Genomic DNA, 16,530 nt, shown 5'->3' with positions numbered 1-16,530 from the left:
GCCTTCCAATGCAAGGGTCCTGGGTTCAAATCCCAATCATTGACTGTTCATGGGACATGGATAATAAACAGTTGCATTACACTGCAGACCAAGTTGTAGTTTTCAAGTGCAATACTCAAATGGTTGAATGAAAAGACCTACAAAAGAAAGCTCCTCCAAGCAGGCCTATGGTGTTGAGGATAGGTCTGCTACCTTTCAATCTGAAGGATCTGGGTTCAAATCCTACTACGAGCTTCCAATGTGATTAAGAAATGAGACACTTTCCTCAAATGGTGGAATGAAAATACCTAAAGGGGCAAACACTGCAAAGTTGGTCTGTGGTGTGGTGGACAGGGCGGCTGCCTTCCAATGGAAGGGACCTGGGTTTGAATCCTGGCATGGTCTGTCCATCGGTGATGGACATTAACACTCTCCTCACACTGTAGTTTTAACTGTGCTTTTGAAGTGCAATATCCAAATGGTGGAATGAAAACACCTACAAAACAAACCTCATCGAATCAGCCACGTGGTGTGTTGGACAGAACTGCTGCCTTCAGTCTGATAGTTCTGGGTTCAAGTCCAGTGTAGGGAAAGTAGAAGATTGAGGCAAGGACAGTATAACGATGAGGCAGAGAAAGTGGAAGGAGGAGGGAGGAACCTTAAGATGCATAAGGCAGGACAAAAGACAATGACATTTGTAAAGCAATGAAAACCACCATAACAAGAGGAAAAAGAAATGAAGAAAGTACAGAAATAAAAATGGACTCTCAGTAGAAGCTGGTATATAAGGTGGTTTGTGAAATGTTGTGTTTTACCCTTGAGGACAAACTTTATCGCTGAGGTTAGATTAGTTTACCTTCACTGAGTTTAAAATAAATTGAGATAAATATTTCTGAGATGAAAAAGGGGAAAAGTGTCTTTATTGGGGAGGTGAAATGCGATATTAACTAAGACAAAGTAAGAAAGGATTTACTATGTTAAACAGAATTCATTGATAAAATAACATGAGCTTTATTGAATCAGTGAAAAGCGACTAAACCTAAAAAGAGATTAAATAAGATGAGAGGCTTTTGCAGTCTTTGACAACAGGATGATTGATGCTATTTTGTAATACTTTGATGACTTATGTTGGGATTTCTTCCTTGGCTTTGGGCGACATCTTCTTAACCAAAGATACACAAAAGTCAAAACACCCCTGGTAAGGCTTCAGCTAACTCCATCCCCATGTTTCTGTTCTGTGACCGGTTCAAACCAACCCTCAAAGCACAAATCTGCCACCACATCAAACATTTACTTTTTAGATCTCAGTATGGACTTTGCTTTTGGCCTTAATTTATCCTGGGAATATTTGCCAAGCACACATTCTGTCTTTCATCAACACGCTGCTTCACAAGTACAAAGTTACACACATTCATACCTGGCAGCTGCCCAGTGCAACCACAGTCTGCTAGTGTTGGTCCACTGGGCAGCTCCTCCAGAGCAATTTGGATGTTAAGACATTTGCTCAAGGACATTTCTATGGTATTAGCTGAGTTAGAGGAGAGCAGGTCACATTCATTTCACTGGCCTCCATTTTTCTTGGCGAATTAGGGATCCAAAATCTCAATCTTCTCATCAGACCACTTGTCTAAACACGAGGAATGCACAAATCTGAACAAGGAACTTTGTATAATGAAAGACATTTTGAAGAAACAATGAAGCTTTCTATGGGAGGATTTTGAAATTCTGCAGGAAATCATCAAAGGGTTCCAATCTGTCCAAAGCAATTTTACTCATTCTATGACCCAGGTTATGATACCTTTGACGCTCTTCAATGTCTTTGTGTGCTTCAAATGCTTATACTAACAGAAAATGCTAAAAAAAAAAGAAGTTTACAGAAGTGTCATTCCAGGTTTTCTTTGCACCGTGCTTTATATGGATGTAAGAACAAGAGTCTAGAAAACATGCTAGTCTTTGTGAAACATTGTTGTGATCTTAATGCTAACATAAGCTTTCTAAGAATAACAGAAATTCTGCAAAAATGATGTAAGGAAGCTTCACCATTATGCCTGCTTTTTTAATGAAATGAAGAAATACCATCATATTGCTGTTACGCTCTTTGCACAGTCTATAACTGGACACAAAAGCAGACCAACAGACTAAGTAGGAAGGGGAAAACGGTTTTATTGTCCACAAAAAAACTTGAATTTGATAATGGTAGGTTGAGACTTGTAGGTAGAGGCTGGGGTAGAGGCACCCAGGTTGGAGAGGCGAGGTGAAGGAACTGGTACGACTGTGAGGGGAGCTTACAGCTTTGGTGGTGAGAAACTGGGCAGAGAGGCGCTTGAGCTCGGAGACTGGAAGCACTGGAAGTTGGTAGAAAGCCAAAGGGTTAGTCACTAGACTAACTAGGGCTCAACCTAGGGGCCAACTATACCGCATGTAGACAAAAAAATCATCTGGCAGTGATGAAGAGAAGAGCAGGGGTTTTAATACTGCAGCAGGTGATTGTTGATGAAAACCAGGTGTGCCTGTTCGGAGCTCCAGCATCTGGAAGCCACGCCCAGCCTCTGAAAGGAAAAAAAAAATGGGGAAACCAAACCAAAAGTGCACAGCCAAAAGAACAATAAATGGAGAAAAAAAAATCCTGGTTCACCACAATTGCTGTCCCAGTATGCGGTGGAACTAAAGAGTAAATGATAGTGACATAGAGTCATAGATTTGCCTGTTATAATTCTCCTGCTGCTAGATTAACTATGGAGCAAGTTTGCCCCACCTTTAGCCTCTGTATATTTCATACAGAAAGGCCAGGTGGACCAACAACAAAACCAACAAATGTTTCCCAGGCTGTGACTGTTAAAAGGGCAACTTCCAATGCTAACATGTTGTTTAGCATAATGTCTACCTTGTTCATCCCCTTAGTATGGAATGTTAGCTTAAATCTAACGGTACCAAAAACTGGTGGGAAGTCATTTTCGATGCAGGTATTTAGTTGCAAACAAAAGAAGCATACATTTTGATTCATGTTGTGTTGAAAGCTGTAGGAAAACCAAGAACTCTTTCAATTGTATGATTGATTTCTGATTTCATAGCAATGCATTGCTTTATGGTTTTACTCGAACGAACCACAAATGTGTGCATCATGGTGGGGCTAGAGGAGAAAGAAACAAAGTCATTAATATCCTTTTGATTTATTATCTGTTAACCATGAATGTCCACAAAGAATGCAGTTGCAATCAATGAAATATTTGTTGAGATAATTTAGTTTTGGACCAAATTGGGGATTCAACAAACAGATCATCGCTGCCAATCTCTGGGCCAAGCCACAGTCATGGCTAAAAACAGATGAATCATGTAACAGCTCATCAACTGTTTGTAATTTACTGTTTCACATTATCAAAAATGAAACACTGAACTAATGTTAAATAATTACAAAATCAAGCTCCAGACGGTGAGGATGTTCATCCTAAATGTTTCAACTGTGGCTCACTGTTCCAGTCAAACAGCTCAGCGCTCACCTCCTAATAAGAGCCCTCCCTTCATGCAGCAACATGTTGCTCTGCTCAGACCAGTCTCAACTGCCCCTTGCTAGGACAGGGCCGCTCCAGCATCAAACGATATTTTTAATCAAGTGGTCAAAAGCTATTGCACAAACATTCTAAAGTAGCTTAGGTCAACAGTGTCCCAGAGCCTGTTCTGTTAGCTGGAATGCTCCTGAATGCTGCAAACAGGCCTCTCTTTGTGCTGCAGTCCAGCAGCCTCACGCCACACCGCACCGCTCTGGAATCCTGTTTGTTTTCTTTCAAATTTCTCAACCTAGTTCACTCCGATGTGGAAGCGCAGTGTGCTGTGCTTGTGTGCATTCTGTGTTTTAAGGTGATCGCTAAGTGTGCATCTGTGTTTGTACGCATGCAGCAACAGTATGGCTCATTGAGCATGTGCTCATTTTAAGCTAGTGCCAAACTTCACGAGATTTAAAATGGAACATAGTGGAGGGTACAAAATTATTAACTTGGAGCACTTGTAAATGAAGCCAGCCCCACATGTGAAGAGTAACAGATAGATGTCCGTTGGAGCAATCTCTTCGCAATTGAGCCAACAGGTCTGTTTTTAAATTCACATTAAATCAACTAGTTACAGGATTTTCAATAGCAGACTTTGTTCTGGTATTCTAATGTGCTTTTCATAGAAGAATCAGAAGTCTTGGCAAATTGAACTTAAATTTTTCTAACCCACATTCAGGGACAAGACAAAAACTTGGACTTCAATATGTTGTTTTGTGATTCTGGCCTCCCTCCATTCATTTCTAGTCAATCCACTTATCTTACCAGTAATCTGCAATTACCCACAATACAGAGGGCTTGTTAAAACCCTAATTGCTGACTGGACAAACACCTCAGTCCTTCCGTTTTGTACTTTCAGTCCTCCTCCCCCTCATTTCTGCTGTTGGCTGACCAAGCCAGAGGAATTCATTATCCTGGAAACACTTTGCAGAACAGAGTGAGCCAAGCAGGGCAAGGCTATTCTTCTTTCCTGTCCTCTGTGACAATGAAACCGTTGTACACAAAAGACCTATTATTGCTGCTACTGATGACTGCTGTTATTTTGGCAGATGAACTGTAACCCTGGCTATCTAGAAGCCTTCTTTTTAAAAGCACAATAGTTTTGTGCTTGAAGCCATATGTAGCCGGTACTCTGGAAGAAAATGGTCAGGCACATGACAAGTTTCTTCTAATTCCAATGAACCTTGACCAGGAATCTTTGCAAAAGCTTAGGGCCCCTACATTTCTTTTCTTTGCATGTCAAGGTTTTCATTATTATTTCTCTGCATGGATTTAATTCATGTGTGAAGGAAGAATTCTCTGTATTCTGGTATTGAAAACACATTAGAGTATTTCAGTCATTTCAACCATTTAGAGGTCAGTTCAATCTCCATGAGCCATGAGTTGATGAATGCATGGAAAACTGGGTTTAACATTTCCAGATATCCAGTTTTCCATGCATTCATCCACAATCTACCAACACTTCTGTTTTGTTGCATTGTTATTTGGAGTTGGAAACTACACCAGCCTCAAGTAGCTGAGAGAAGGCCAAGTGGGAGTGCTTGAGGTGTACACCTTGGAATGGCTGCCAGTCGGCGACAAGGCTGGCCGAGTCGTAATAATAGTAGTGCACAGACAGGAAACCATTCACACTCATATCACACCTTTTACACACCATTTACAGTTGTTGATTCAGCTAACCTGCAATTTGGGACTGTCGGAGGAAATATGAGCAGACATAGGGACAACTCTACATGGGAAAGCTCCCCAAATACTAAAGCAAAAAGGGTTAGTTTATACATGACAGACGTAGATGTATAATATGAATGCATATATTAGAGAGGTGCCAAAGGTCACAGGTTTGAACCCCAGATGAGGCCCCATCTGTTATGCTGAAGCTACACATTTTGTGTTGTGTTTTTTTGTTGTCAACAGTAGTTGGTTTGTATGTTGATACTTGGTTATTCGAGTGACTAGTAGGTAATACAATGGAGTTTGTGGCTTTTAAAGTTGTCATTTGTGATTGTTTGGGGTCAGCGTGTGAGATCTACTGTATATGCTCTTATAGGGTGAAGCTTTGAAGCTTTCTGAGAATAGAATATAATAGAATAGAATGTACTTTATTAATCCCCAAGGGGAAATTCAGGTCTCTTGCAGATAAAATTATAAAAAATCACATAAAACAAGTAATTCAGGTGTCTGTCAGCTCATCTCCCATTGGCTAGAGAGTTATGAAGCCTAATGGCTTCAGGGATGAATGATTTTCTGTTTCTCTCAGTCCTGCAGCACAGAGAGATGAGCCGTCCACTGCCGCTGTTTCTCTGGTCCACAAAGAAGTTGTGAAGTGGATGATCTGTGTAATTTAGAATGGCCTCTAGCTTCTTCTGTGTGCATCTCTCCACCACAGACCCCAGTGAGTCCAACCTGGTTCCAATCACAGTGCCAGCTCTTTTCACTAGTTTGTCCAGTCGCCTCGCATCCTTGTGACTGCAGCATACTTGCCACCACAGACTGATAAAACATCTGCAGCATCTTTCTGCAGATGTCTAAGGATCTGAGCCTCCTTAAGAAAAAGAGGCGGCTCTGCCCCTTCCTGTAGAGTGCAATGTGTTAAGGGACCAGTCCTACTTGGGAATATGACTCAACAGTTTGTCCTGTTAAGGCCAATTTATGCTCTATATTCGATGAGCATTTAGATATAGACAGAGCCTTCTGCCCATACTTGGTTTTAATTTTGTCTGTATTTTTGTACGTTTTCTGGACGCTTACAGAAACAAACCAAACGTTGCAGCACACAAGAAATTGTGGGGGCAGTGTCAAGCAGTGTAGCCAAATGTTCAAGCTAGACCACCATGATATAATGGCAGGGCTTTTTGTGAAAAGATAGTACAAGTTGGTTAGACACTTTAAACATGAATATGATGTTATCTTGCTTTGGCACAGGGACAAAAAACAACTACAGAACAGCTGGGTGGAGATTGGACTGGAACTGAATGTGAGACCAGTTTGTTTGTTCAAGTTTCAATGTTTGAAGTCCTTCCCAACATAGAGGCCACATGGGGAAAGGTGAGCAGTGATAGTCATAATGCTGAAACATAATCATGATTTTTATGTGTAAAGGTAGATTAAATGAGACTTTAGCATGAATGGACAGACATTATACTTTATTTCCACACTGTTGTTGTTCCAGAATATTGAATTCTATATTTTCTTCCTCTAACCTACGACCTGGCAACTGGTGAAATAAAAAGTTTTCAACAATTCAACTACATGTAAACCCTGTGTTCCACAAAGGGCATACCTTCAGTAGATATAAACTTCAGTTGTTATGCAGATGACACCAAACTGTATATTGCATAACACGTATGGTTAAAATATAGAAAAACTACTGGTATACCTATAGTTGGTACTTTTTTCAAAACCTGTTGTGGTTTTTGCATCAGAGCTTGGTCTTAAGAGTCAATGTGTAGTGATTAGTTAAAATGTTTTGATCTCAATATACATATATCCCTCCTATTATCCTTGGGGTTAATTGGACCCCATTCAATGTTTTTTTAACGTCTCTAAAATAATGATTAACATCATTTTGGCTTCATATTTCGTGACTTTTCCTCATTTAATGGGAACTGGGAAAACCTAAAATTAAAATGTGATATGTTCCAATTTCCATTGAAAAAAATTATGCATTGGTGTTCCTTGGGGTCAATTTGACCCCAGGCAGTTTAGCAGTACAAAACATAAGACATTTCAACATTTTACACACATAACCTGAAAGAAACATAAAGTACCTGAAACATAAACCTGGGTAACAATCAGTTTCTGGAGGTTTAAATTGCTGGGGTCAAATTGACCCCAAGCATAAAAGATGTTAGTAAATTTGAGGGTAACAGGCGGGATATCTAATCTATCTTCCACCTGTCGTACAAACAGTTCTCACTCTGATGTGTTTTACTTTGGTTCAAACCCTTTACAGCTCCATTTCCAGTAACCTGAGGAAATGCCTTTTCTGGGCTTTCCCACTAAATGCCACATATAGGCGGCCCCTTCTAATATACTGCAGGGTAGGCTGCTCTGAAAAGCCCCTCTAAAATACTCTGCAGGGCGGTGTGTCCTGAATGTCCTGCACCTGTATAAACACACCAAGCCAGCGAAGCTGCCTGCCGCCCTGCCAGGCACGCTAAACCACATGTCCAAAAGGCAGGAGAATAACATACCTGGGAACAGTTACCGTGAGAAGCTTGAGGTAAAGGAGAATACAGCCAACCACTAACGGTCGCAGTCAAAGGTACGCTAAGTAAGATGCAACCTTCAGTTTATACATGCTTAGTAAACAGTAAGGTTTATGCTTTGAAAGTTCATACAAAACATGTCTAGGAAAAAAATACAGAGCTCTGCATACATCTGAAATAAAACAAAGAGCTGTAAGAGACCTGCAGCTATCAAAAGAAAAGCAAGATGGGTTGAGGAGACATGAAAGAAATAGAAAAAGTCCAAACTGACATCTGATTGGGTGAAAGAGAATAAAATGAAATATCATTTGGGATGATTTGGTAAAAAAAGTGCAAAAGAAGGGTAAAAAGAAAAATGTGTTAGGGCCCCTGAGACAGGCTGCGTATTGACATGCGGTGACGGAACACCTACCTGTCAGACGTGCCCCATAAAAGCTCTGCTCTCTGGGACAAGGCTTCATATTCACACGACATCACACAACACCTTGTCGTTGCGTAACTGTCGCACCCTTCAATCATTGTGCTGTAAGTGAGACCTCACTAGGGGCCCCAGCCTTACATTCTGCTCCGCTTTATAGCACAAGAGACTCAGGCTAAGCTAGCTGGCCTCCATATCTGACCTGGAGGAGTCTTAACTATAAAAATGTCCTCAAGAAGTGATTTACTCTGGCTGTAAAATCTTGTTTTATCGAATTTGAAATATTAAGGGTCGGTAAAAAAATGTGTAATGATCTCATCTAGGTTTGAAAGCTAAGGAATTGCATTCATAGCTGAAAAACGTTGATTGCAGAAACAGGAGCAGAGGTTTACTAAGTAGATAAATAAAAATGAAGTAACACTACAGTGCAGCACATCATGGTTATAAACTGTCATGAAGTAGGCACAGTTAGGAAAACCATCACATTTCTAGTTTGATAGATACCCAACTTAAGATATTTCCTTCCTACAACGCTGCCTCCTTTTACTCCTGTGTTGATGGATTTATACACCGAGCAGGACTGGATGCAGCTGGAAAAACAGCAGCGACTTCATAGTTTATGACGCATGAGACATATTTGGGTTAAAACAAAAATAATGCTTTTAACAGGATTAAGATTTATAAGTCTTCTAAACAATAATCCCTGAAGCAGACATTTTGGCCCCTTGATTAAGACAATTGTCATTACCTAAACTGAGGTGCACTAAAGGGAAAATTCACTTGAGATTGAACTCGTTTATTTTTCAGCAAGTATTTTTCTCTTTCTGCCAACCAATTTAAATGTAGTGCGTCGAAACTTAAAGCCGCTGTGAGGAGTTCTTCATGTTGTGTTGATTCTGATGACTCCTTTGCATGAAATCTGTGGTGTTTTTCTGAGTAGAAGACTGCATTTCCCATGAGCACCATCACACTGTCATAAAGATGTGGCCCTTGGCAATTCCTGTATTGAATGGAATACCTAATAATACTTTTCTTTGTTCATTACAACCTTTTGCTTTATTGAACAGCTGTGCCGGTTTAACATCTTTAAGCCGGGTGTCATGGTGCGTGCTTCAGCGTCCCAAAAAGTGCTTGAACGACATACTGTAGAGAGACTATTTCAAAAATCACTTTAAAACTCCTCAGAGTGCCATTGAGCTGGTTAGCTTTTAGCTTTGCAGAAAGGCTGGAATCAAGAAAAACATCTAGCTAAACTATATTGAGGAACCCAACAACTACAGCTTCCATTACATTTTACATGTGTTCTCTATACAAAAAGTGTAAACTGACACACAATGAATAACATGATTATGTGCAGTTAACTGTTTTCCCTATAAAAGGCAGCTTTATGGTGTTTTGATGCTACGTTCAGCTCACGTCTCCAAAGTTAAGCTAACAATGCCAAAGCTTAACATTTAGCGTACAAGCGTAAGTGTATTTCACACCATCTTGTCTCACTCTGAGAAAAAAAACATAGAAACCTACTTCCTGAATCATCAAGTATTGCATGAAGTTAGTGGAAGCTGAGTAATCTTCAAATATAATAATCTTCTAATGAGCTGAAATGTCATCATTAAGAACACAATCAACCTCGTTTAGATTGGCTCCTGTGCATGTTGTAGTAAATCCCAGATGGCAAGTGTGGTTTACCCACCACTCATTTACCACTACGCTGCTCTTGAACTTTTGAGTTTATGCCCTGATTCACTCGTGCGGAGAGTGGAAAACATATTTCCTTGCTGTCTGAGCTGAGGTAGGAGGAACATGTGAAACTTGGGTTGTCTGCTGTCAGTTTGACAGCTAGCTGAGCGATGACTCCTTCCTGCGTCATCACTTCCTCCTCACTTAGCTGAGGAATCCACCCTCCACTGTTGCAGCTGGGGAATATTCCATGTTGTTGTGGAGAGGATGATGGGAGCATAATATTTTCCGCTGTCAGTTTGGAGTGGGCAGGTATGCTGCAGGGTAAAGAACACTGTCAACATTCAACACAGTCAGATTTTTTGACTTATTTTTCATGAAGTTGGCATAGCATACAACTAGTTTCAAGTTGGTACATTGACCCAATGCCTCACAATATCCTTGAAGTTGGCATAGCATACAACTAGTTTCAAGTTGGTACATTGACCCAATGCCTCACAATATCCTTGACCATTTTTTTTACCTGCATCGCTTGCTACAACTTATCTTTTTTATCCATTCTTTGCTTGATTACTGAATATATTAAAAAGTGCACTCTTGTTTATCATTAGCTAGATAAAAAGTACCGGCCATTTTACTCTGGGTCCACAGAAACCTTGATACTGCACGGAGACACTTTTAGCATAGAGATGAGAAAACAGTGAGTAACGTCAGACCAGCTGTGACCTTCCAGTTAACAGTCACATAGACGAGCATAGAGGGGTCAGATTGCCACCAGACAGACAGACAAACAGACAGACAGACGCAAGGAGGGGGTGTAGGCTGAAGTCTGACCTTGCATCTCGCAGACAAATGGCAGTAAGCCATTCGGTTCCAGACACACAGACAGACTGGGAGGGGTCCTGTCAGCCACTGTGCGGAAACTTCATATCTGCAAACGATTAGAGGTGATGGGGACCCTGGTTGGTCTGTTTCTATGTAGAATTTGGCAGTGAATTATTTAATCAGGAGTTCATTTGGAAGATTTTGCTCTCCTAATCAGAACTTGTTCACCACCAACCACCAACCACCCACCACGAAAACTCAGTTCATTATTCCATCAACACCTTATGAAGCAGCAGGTAGCAATACTGTTTTTCAAATTAAGTTAAAAACACATTTGTGTTTAATATGAAAGCCTAGCAAGAAGGAAAGCCCTTGAAAAGTAATATTTTCACAGCCGTTGGCTAACCATTCAACTTTTGTTAATTCTGATTAGTCATCTGAAAATGGAGCAGCGTTCAGCACTCACAAGTCCCTTACAGGACAGATCAATTGTTGACTTTGACTGTTCTTCCTCCCCAGACAGGCGATGGTCTTTGCTGTTGGTGCCAAAGGGTTAGACCGGGTGTTACCGGGTAAAGCCAAAACTCCAGCTGTGATGAAAGGGACTCATTGCACACACCTTCGATGGGAAGGTTTGTAGCTTGATCTTCTTTTTTCTAGGGTCGGGGAATTTTATTGGGGATGATGGGAAACCAAATCTGTGGGCTGGCTTGATGCATAACCCACACAGAAAATACGTTATAGTTATATTAAAACATTAGTAGTAAATTACCAGAGTGATATAGTGCTACACTAAAGTACAAGATAATTTGGAATATGTTCAATGTAATGTATCTTCGGACACTCCAAATACAGATCAGGTAGAAACTGTACTCTGTATTATTAGTTATAGAGACCAAGCATGAATCCACCAATGAGAACGCACCTTCTATACCAAAAAGGGAAAAGGTTTTTAAAACAGACAGAAAAAAACAAGTCAAGCAGAACCTGACTCATAGGTGGACAGCCATTTACCTCAACGCACTAGGAAGAGAAAGTGGACAAGAGGAAGACACAGAAGATGGCATAGACAGAGAGAAAATTATAAACAGACAGAGTCAGCAGCTGAAAGTTGTATTTATGTATATGGTTTATTTGATAGGGACAATGCAAATTAAATAGTACTAATACTGCCTTAGAAACAGCTGTAGCAACCAATGCTTATTATATAGAGATTAAACCTATTGCTAGTTTCCAACTCATGTCTCTATTAGACTTTTAGGGAATTAAAAGAAGAAGAAAAAAAAAACAGATAACACAGCCTTGTAGTCGCAATGCTTAAAATGACTAAAATGATGTGATTTATATTAGCAATAACAATTTTTTGAATGGCTGTAAAAGTATGACAAATGATAATATTTGCTGCTGTGGGTGTCCCTCAGGTGCACAGCAGCAGGCAGTCCACAACAAGAAGCCATCAGAACTCATGAGACAACATGTACAAAAGCTGAAGGGATTTTATGAAGTACCTTTTATGTGTTTATTTGACATGAATGCACAGAAGGATAGCAGTTCGTCTGAGGTCTTAGCCTACGGCGGCATAACTGTGGTCCTTTAAGGGCAAGCCTGAGGCAGCCCTTACTTTAATCTTTCTCAAAAAGGACCTACTCTTAAAAGTAGAGAGAACACCTGCCTGGTGGATGATTCCACAGGAGATGGGCCTGATACTGGAGGCTCTACATCTCATACTAATCTTGGAGACTTTAGGCACAACAAGCAGGCCTGCATTTTATATATATATATATGTATATATATATAAATATTTTGCCTTTATTTTATAGGACAGCTGAAGAGAGACAGGAAATGTGGGGAGTAGATAGCGTGGGAAGACATGCAGGAAATGGTCGACCAGCCGGGAATCGATCCGGCTACCCCTGCGACAAGGACTGTAGCCTCTGTACGTGGGGCGCTTAGACCGCTAGGCCACCAGTGCCCCGGCCTGCATTTTTCTAGGATGGATTCTTACTGGACCTTTAAAAAATTGATTAACACAGAGGTCAAGAATCTGCCTGTGAATAGAACTTTTTGTCCTTAGGTAACCATTTTGAAAAAACAAACATAAATCTCCTTATGACTTAGCAGTCGCTGCAATTTATATAGCCTTTTCCCCTTTGAAATGAATCAAGGTCTGTCAGAAGGTGTGGGTATATCCATGTAAGAGGTAAACAAGCACCTTGTAAATAATTGGTATGTTTAATTGAGGTCCAGTAAGTTGAGATGAGTGTAACTGGCAGGCAGCTGCTGAATAATCAGAGGCTAGTCAACAAGTTCTTGTGCAGGAAATCTGTATCTGACAGCAAACAAACAAACTTTCAAAGCGAACGTGCTCAGTGAGAATTAACATGCATAAGGGCACGGTTCTTCTACAACAGCCATTAAAGGACCGTCCAGTAAAACACACATTTTAAAGACCAGTTTGACATCTCAGGCAACCTCAGGATGAGAGAAAAAACACACATGAATTTAAATGAAAGCCTTAAAAGCTGTAATGGTAGGAAAACAGCCAGAATTTATTTGATGTTGAAGAATCTTAAGGTGAGGACTTGACCTGGTTCGCTGCACATCACGGCCCGAAACACCTGCCTAGGAAGCAGAAACCCACAAAGTAAAATGAGGGGTTTTTTTCTTAGCTTGAGGTAACATTTACCTTGGCGTTGAATGAAACAAAGCAGCAGCGTGTGATTAAAGCTGATGTTTTTATTCAAGGCTTTTACAGGAAGCTAATTAGCTACGGTATGCAGTCGTGTGCCAGGGTAATAGGGGGAAGCTGACATTCCTGCAGGGGAGCGGTGCCCACAGAAAGCTTCAGAATATGCATTTACATTCATGGCCAAGTCTGTGTGTGCAATAAGACAGTATATTTAAACAATTCAAAGCAAGATATTTTCAAATTTAGTTTAACTAAACCATTGAAATGGTGTGGCGTGCCACTGGATTATAAAGTGAGTACATTTGACACTTCTGAAAATCCTGCCACGGTATTTATCTTGTTTTAACAGCATGATAAAAGACACTTTGACATAAAAAAGACTGAATGATTCTGAAACTTCGAAGACTCACTTCCTTTGATGTGCCCACTTCTAAAAGGTTCAATGGGCAAAATAAAACACAAGCACAAAGAATATTTTTAAAAAGACATGTAGATGCTAGCCGTTTTTGTGTTTTCATCATCTGCATGTTCAAGGCATTAATCTAATTTAGCTAACCTCTAATGGAGCTGCCTTTTACTGTTTAGAAATATAATATATAATTATCTTTACTTAAACTCAGAAATCATTGAGAGAAAAGCCCTCATTTACAATGACGTCGAGCATATCAGAGAAACATCAAAATCAATGTCAAGCAAATAAAAGATAAAACCTTAAAATGATGATCAATTCAAATGTAATGTGATGTTCAAATGCTTCACACTTTTGAGGCTTCATATGGACCAAAGTGGTGGGTTAATGGCAAAAAAAATTAATTAGACAGAATTTTCACTCATGGGCATTTTATCAGTTAGAGATTGAATACTTTGTTTTCTTCCACAGGTTTACATCATTGTCAGTGTTATGTCCCTTTATTTGTCAGTCCTGTCTCCTGCCACTGCACCTTGCCTTGCCTTGCCTTGCCACCTTACACTGTTGGTGTCTCCATAGACTGTTACTTAACAGTATGGTGTGTGTATTTACATCTGTACATATTTATCATGATATTAAGGACACAAGCGAATACGTATCATGAGGCCAGGATATCATATGTTTCGTGATACACATTGATTTTGGATAATGACCATTGTCCGACGACCAACAAGCTTCTTTATTGTAGTAAATAACAGCTAAGGTATAGTTTTAAGGACCCTTCAAATGAAAACACTTACAATTCAGGCCCAGCAACATTCTAGTTGTAATTTGAAATATTCTGTTCATTATCCCAGCACTATCATTGAATTCAAATCAAATATTCTTTAATTTTCAAACCTAAAATAGCTTTTTATGTAGTCTGTATTACTTTTAGTTTTTTGATGCAACAATGATATTTGTTGTTTAACTTGAATTTGAGTTAACCACCAAAGTATTTGTTACATGAATGTCCCATGTTTTTGCTTTACATATGCATATAACATGAACTGCAGTTCCTGTAATGAACCGACATGTAGGGATTATACATCCCATGGCTCACACTAATTAAGCAGCTCCTTGAGGATGTTGTTATACAGACAGGGCAATGCAAGTTTATTTATGTAGCACAGTGTAGCAACAAGGCAATTTAAAGTGTTTCACACAAGATATTAAAAGAATGATTACAAATGTCAGAAATAACACATTTATAGAAAAATACTTAAAAATCTTTGATACAAACAATTAAAAATCAAAGATATGATAATAAGACAGTTTAAGAATATAAGCTTAAAAGCTATGGTAAATGGACTGTGTTTATAGTATTGTGCTTTCTCTAGTCTTCTATCCACTCAAAGCACTTTTACATTTCAAGTCACATTCACCCATTCACACCATATCCATACACAGATTGCAGAGGCTACCATGTAAAGAGCACATCAGTATTAACTAATCCCATTCAAACACCGATGGTAACATTGCATAGTGCAATGGTGTGTGATACAAAATGGTATTAGAATAATTTAAATGAGGCTGTGGTCTCCTAGTGACATTGTTATGTATAACTGCGTGTTGTCTGCATAGTTATGGTATCTTATTTTGTGGTTTTCTGTAATCTGAGCCAATTTAAGTAAACAGAAGAGGCCCCAGGATGGAGCCATGGGGGACTCCACTTGTGATTTTTGTCTGCTCAGATGTGAAGTTACCTATAGATACATAGTAGTTTCTGTCCTTTAGGTAAGATCTAAACCAGTTGAGGTACTGTGCCAAAAATTCCCATACAGTTCTCTGGTACGTTGAGTGCTTTACTATGGTCAACCATGTCAAAAGCAGCACTGAGATCCAGTATTACTAATACTGAAGATCTACCACTGTCAGTGTTTTGACATAGGCCTATGATTTATCATTGGCTTATCCATATTGTTTTTCTATAGCAATGGCTGTTTGTGTGCAAGTCTTTATGAATATAGAATAAAATTTCTTTCAACTTCTCTGAGCCTTTTGAGAAGTTGAGCAAATTTTTAAAATGAAAGCTTCACTCAATGTTTGTTAGGACAACCCACACTGGTCTTGCTTTGATTTGAGACATGTTCTTCATCATGTGCTTTGGCCTCTACTTTCACCTTTTGGCTTTGTTTTGCAGTGCATCGTAGGCGATGTGTCTTTCAAAACTGCCAACATAGGATGTGCGACTGTATTGAATCAGTACTATGGACATCAATGCATGTTTTGGCAAGGAGTGCATGACACGTACTGCCATACATTTTTTGAGCACAGCCCTACTGACAGCCTGGGCTCGCATAAAGACGGGAAAACCGTTAGCCACTAACTAACAGGCTCATAGGTTCACCTTTGTGTTAAAATCTGTTCTTAAACAAAAACAAGAATCTATGAGCTACATGCTGTAAATATTTAATTGATCAAACAACAGTTTATCCAACCACTTCCAGGAGGACTCAAGGAAGTTACTACATCTGGCTTAAGCAAGCTTTAGTATTGTTGTGGGCTTTCTGTTTCCCCCTAAAGTCTTTATGATAAGCTGTGCTAATCACTTCCTGGCTTAGTCATATGAGTAGCTAATAAGCATATTTAACAAAATGTTCAACTAATTCCTCAAAAGAACAGACCTTCAACAAGCTGACTATCTGAATCAGTCTCAGCATACTTCAGTTAAATGCTCCTATTGTGGTTGTAGCACTGTGTGTGGTAGGATTTACGCTATATTTAGAAACCAGCACCTG

This window comes from Notolabrus celidotus, chromosome 13 (assembly GCF_009762535.1).
Source record: "Notolabrus celidotus isolate fNotCel1 chromosome 13, fNotCel1.pri, whole genome shotgun sequence".
Lineage (NCBI taxonomy): Eukaryota > Metazoa > Chordata > Actinopteri > Labriformes > Labridae > Notolabrus > Notolabrus celidotus.
This window is presented reverse-complemented; position numbering follows the sequence as displayed.